Source organism: Passer domesticus, chromosome 1, assembly GCF_036417665.1.
Source record: "Passer domesticus isolate bPasDom1 chromosome 1, bPasDom1.hap1, whole genome shotgun sequence".
NCBI classification, from domain to species: domain Eukaryota; kingdom Metazoa; phylum Chordata; class Aves; order Passeriformes; family Passeridae; genus Passer; species Passer domesticus.
In genome coordinates this window covers 98666172-98672090 of record NC_087474.1, presented here as the reverse complement: position 1 = coordinate 98672090, position 5919 = coordinate 98666172, and positions in this window count along the sequence as shown.

Here is a 5919-nt window from a genome sequence, read left to right as displayed (position 1 = left end):
TGTATTTCTATCAGGTTAAATCCTTCAAACTTGCAGGAGGGGAACTGGGGTGGGGATTAGGTGGGTGAGAAGCGTTTAAATGCAGTTAGGACTTTACAGAAATAAAAGTCAAGTCAATGAAAATTTTTTGTGCTAATTCATTCTCACAGTTTATAGGTCCTACCTAATTTTCCTTGATGGATGACAAAGGAATTGCTTAGAGCCCATTTTTGAATATTTAGGAGTTAGTGATGTTAAGCAGAATCACAGAATAGCAGTTTGCAAAAAATGTCATAGAATCATAGAATATTCAAGGTTGGAAGCAGCCTTTAAGATCATCCAGTCCCACCATCAACCCGGCACAGGCCCTGTAACACCTAAACCAGTAAATCACATCACCCAGCACAGGATGCACGTGCCTCTTAAAGATCTTCAGGGATCATAACTCCACAACCTCCCTGGGTTACCTTTTCCAATATCTGACCACCCTAAAATGAATTTTTTTTTCTAATCTAATCTGAGTCTCCCCTCTCTCAATTTAAGGCCGTTTTCTCTCGTCGTTTTCACTACCTTTGATCTTAATGAATATTGGGTTCAAATTATTCTGCTTTTGATTTTTTAAGTAATATTGTTTCTTATGACTGTGTTCACAATATCATACAGTGGAAATAATTTTGATCTTTTTCATACTTAGTTGTGGTATTTTTCATATTTTTTAAATTGTTCACTATTTTTTCTGACATCCTTTGTTGTAATTATCATGACATATTTCTGCGTCTGATTTGGTCTCCTAGGAGAGAAACTTGTTTTTCTAATCTTCAAAATAGGTGTTCAAAGATTTTCTTTTCTTAAGAGCTGGGATTATACCTCTGTCATTACCTCTTGAACTCATTTTATTAATGGAGAGATGCCCTAGCTTTCAAATCACTGACAGCTGACCCACAATTTGCAGAATTACTGCAAATTGTGAGTTGCAAATTCCTGAGCTAATATACTTTACATTCATTTGTAGAAAAGAGGAATTAAAAGTGAGAGGAGATGCACACACAATGAAGCTAGTACTGTGCATGGTGTATGACAGGGCATTACAAGACCTTAGTTTGTTAACATATCAAAACAAATCTACTGAGAGAAGTTTTTGCTCTCTCTTGACACAGATCAAAAAAAACCCGTAGACTCTTGAGCATTATTTCAGAAAAGCAACCACAACCATTGGCTCATCGGAGTTTGTACTGCTCTGGAATGGTAGGAGTAATGAGGAGAAAAGAATATAATAATTTTAATCAAAGAATTATTGTCATTGGAAGGGAACTCTTGGGACCATACAATCCAATGGCCCTACTCAAATTGAGGTCAGCTTGAGCTGGTTGCTGGGAACTTTGTCCAGCTGGATCTTCAATGTCTTGAAGAACAAATACACCACAATCTCTCCTGCCATTCTATTTGAGTGTTTGACCACCCACAACTGGCATAAGAGTGAAAGTCTCTTTGTTGAGGTATTGAGCTTAAACTCATTATGAGAGTGAAATTAGGATATGACTGTCAGGCTGTAGAACTGGATTTAGTGATCTAATAATTGTTTTCCAGACCCATCATACTCTTTTAGTATTTCTGAAACTGAAGAACTTGTAGTCCTCTTCTCATACAACATTGTTAATCTTGCTTGCGGCTTTCCCTTTTCATTCCCTCATGTTGCTCTTTCCTTCAAAGGGTTTTTCATAGTTTTACTAGCAGGTAATACAACTTCCTTACTATAACTTCACAATACTATGTCAGCCTTCATTTATCTGGGATCTCACTAATTCCTGTTGAATAGATTTTTGTGCCTTGAATTGATCTCTTTCTGATGGTTATATTTTTCAGTGTTTAGATAAATGTTAGAGGTGAACAACTTCATAGTAAGTGAACTTTCGTGAAATAAATCAGCAGTTTAACAATTTCAACTGCTCTCTCTCAGATGAAGTAAGCCTTACTCAAACTAGAGTAATAGCTGGGCATCCAATCTGCATCTGCTAAGACAGAAACAGAATCTATAAAATGTTGCAAACTTCAGGACTATGTCCATGGCTTGAGGTCTTCAAATAATTTTTGCAGCTTTAATCTAGTACCCATCTAAAAACCAAAAGACTGTTTGACTATAAGTTTTGGATAGCTGCTCTTCTAATACCTCCAGTGCAGAAACATCCCCCAGTGAGTTCACATTTGGTGATAAGCCACCTTAACTATTTAAGTCAATGAAACTTATCATATGTTTTATTACCCTTTTTTTTAACTTGATCTTCCTCGTCACTTCCCTTCAACCTACCTTTCTGCACCCAGTCTTATTCAAAAAACTCCACCCTTAAATATCTTTTCCCTGTTGATCCCAGTTTTGCTACATCTATCCTCAAAGTTTTGATACCCTTACCTACATGATCCTGCGGGTACCTATTGTTGGGAGGTTGGCCTTGAAAGATTCTACTACCCGGAAAGTCCCCAACTACATAATTTGGTTTTCTTTGGGTTTGTGCCATTTGTCATTTAAGTGCCTATAACCCATAAAATCCAGCCATCTGAAAATTCTCTTTTCTTCTAACACTGTAATCTCTCATGGCCAGTAACTTTTCATATATATCATTTTTTACGAGACTGTCCATGTACCCTAATCTCAGATCCAGGAGTAGTTTGTCGCCTAGTTTTTTCACTTAGAACTCTGGTCTGTATCGTTAAAACCCTGTGATTAAAAATGTCATTTTCACTATGGATATATGCTGTCACATGCATAGAGGTGTGTGGGTCACAGAAAAATACTGGCAACACCATTTGTGAGGGATTTGAGGGCAACAAAAGTGCAGAACCAGGTCCCAAAGAAGAATTAAAAATGTGAGAATCTGGCATGAGCATAATAAAAAAGCTACTGGGGTAGTAACAACCTAGCAGAGACAAGAAACACGCTAGTTGCTTTCTAATGATCCTATTGTCTTAGGGCATCTGTAGCCCTCTAGCATCCTTCCAAACTTTCAAGTTCTTTAGCTTGCTACCTTGATATCTCTCAATCCCTGCAAACCCCTTGGGCACGCATGCAATCCTTCCCTTTCTCAAATAGTTGTGGTGCATTTGAAGATTTTTAAAAGATCTCAGACACTGGGAACAGATTTCCTCTTTCAAAAATAATCCCATCCATTCAGGTGATCATTTTGCTTTCTTCCTTCTCTGTCTTTCTACCCCTGCATGCACAGAGCACCTTGCAAAAAAAAGTAGTCAGTCCTTCAACGCTAAGACACCACTTTGAAAAAGACGCCAGACATGGCTGTTTGAAGACAAAGCAATGAACATCTGCTACACTTTTGAGGACAAGGGATGTGTAGACCTATATTTTATTCAATTAGCATCAAAGAACTTGAGAACATATTATTTTGCTTTCATACAAAAAAATGAAGACAAATTTCTGAAAGCAGTTCAATCTTTCCCACCTACATTTAGTTGACCAAAATATTTAACAAGTACCAAGCCTGTAGGCAGGGGTGCCATGCTCAGTATTTTCCTCTTTGCTCCTCAAGATAAAGGCCAAGCTCTGCACTTTTGAAAACCAAACGAAAGAAATGGAAATACCTTCCCTTTCCAAAGATCTGCAGGTTTTAAAGGATACTGGGATAAAAAAAAATCCTCAAAGCTGTCTGCATGGTGGCTAAACAAGATTAGGTAAAACACATCCTCTCCAATGCACACACAGAATATAAAACATTTTAATCCCTCTCCAGTATGGTACCATAGGCAGTTACTATGCAGAGGAAACTCACATGCAGTAAGCAGGCCAACGAGTACATTCCCCCTTGATCAGACTTTGTACCCTAAATCTTTGCTGCAGGACTACTAAATGAACTGTACAAGACTACCAGTAGAAGAATTACAGAGAGGTAGTTTTACCCTTTATTCTGCTAAAATGAAAATACTTCAATTATCAGTTGATATATTCTTATCATTGTTAAAACATTAATTTCAATGATGTTGAGTATCTCCATCATATTAAAGTGAATTGTTTCTCTTTTTTGCCAGACCAACTACTACAGTAACACATCTTTTAAAAATCCCAAAGCCCCTCGCCCACTCCCCCCCCCCAATGATGTAACCACTAAAGCCTTTGTAAGCTTAAGGAATCTGGCCAAGACTCTTCCCAAAAATGCCTGTCTCCCTATCAGTTGAATTAACAGAGAGCTAAATCCCTTCACTGCAAGCTACCACTGTTAGTTCCCAGTGAGTACATCATTTACATGTATCACCCTGCTCTTTCTTTTATTGTGTTCTTGTTTTGGTTCACTGTTTCCCTTAATTTGAAATGCCAGTTTCCCTTGCTGTACATTTGGAGGTATTCGGTAGCAGGACAGAAAAGACTTGTTATTGAAGCTGAATTAACCTAACAAAGAGAGAGGAAAAAAAATCAGAGCCTCACACAGAGCCATTAAACTTCAACCACAGTTTCAATACTTTAACAGCATAAGCTTGGTACAAACACAATGTTTCTTTAATTCACATTTCTTTTTGCTCCATTGTGCTTCATGCATCAGTATCAATGGAATGGATATGTTTGATATGTCCAGTTTTAACAATGGTAGAAACCATGGTATGTATAAAGTATTAAATCAGAGCTAATTCCGGTTTCTTATTTCTAACTATAGATTATTTCTTTTGTTCCTGAAAAAGCTGTTATTATCAGTGCAAGGACAGGTCTACAGTACTCCAAGTGCAGAGCTCAAATTGTACAGATTCGGCATATACAGTACAGTATTTGTTTCTTCAAAACCCACTGGGATTTCAAGTCACCAAGCATTTATTATGCTGAAACAGTCTTTTAAAATGGATTATTTTGAAAGCTTACAAGGAAGAGCTCCTCCATCTCTATTAGCAAGCTGTGGACTGGTTCCCTTTGTAAGAAGCTGCAGGGGATGGAAATACTTGGCATCACATTGCACTTTGCTCAGGAAAATGTTCAATATCCTAGTACAAAATACAATAAGAGAGCTGTTTACCATGGTGTCTATCACAATATCTGTTCAGAACTGCCAAAAAAACCAAGGGTCTTACAACAGATAACAAAATAGCCAGGAAGACAAAAATCTACTCAACACTTGATTTAGAGAATTTCTGTGGGAATCTGTGGTTCATGCTTGTGGATACAATGCTTCTTGTTTAACATAGTTAATGTCCATTGATTATTCCCTCCACCACTGCAGTTACACACGTATTGTACACAGAAATGGGACACAAACACTCTGAATTACCACCTATGGTTTTATTAACTGGAGGGTAGATGAGGGGAGAAATATAATAAAGGCTTATGCCAGCACAAGTGAATGGACTTCTTAACAGCAACGAGGAAAAATAAAAGCATTGTCTTTCCAAGGTGTTATAGAAACTTAATGTGTTCTAGAAAGAGAATGGTGGCAATTTTCATTACAGATCATTTTAGTTCTCTCATAATTAAAAAGCAAAAGGAAGCAGATCTTATTGTATTATAGACCAGGCTCTTTTTAAGGCTGTTCTGAGATGCACCTTCTCTAACACAGTAATGTAAGGAAATGCCAAACAGTCCCCCAGATACTTTCATTTGTCACCCTGTCTTTAAAATTCTGATTATATTAGCAATATTTTGGAGTGAAATCAAGAGGAAAAAAAATACTTCAAGTTTAAATAATATTTTAAAAATTCCAACAGCTCTTTTTAGGTTTGAATTTAAGGACCTCATAAAGTCTGCTTGATTTGTCACATCCTGAAACAATATATGAGATGGGGACTATGCTATCCTTAACAATGAATTTATGATTGTATATTTTTGGCTATTTTGATATAGTTTTTTTGGGTTTGTGTTTTTTGGTTTGGTTTGGTTTGGTTTGGTTTGGTTTGGTTTGGTTTGGGTTTTTTTTGTTTTGGTTTTGTTTTTTTGTTGTTGTTGTTTTTGTTTGT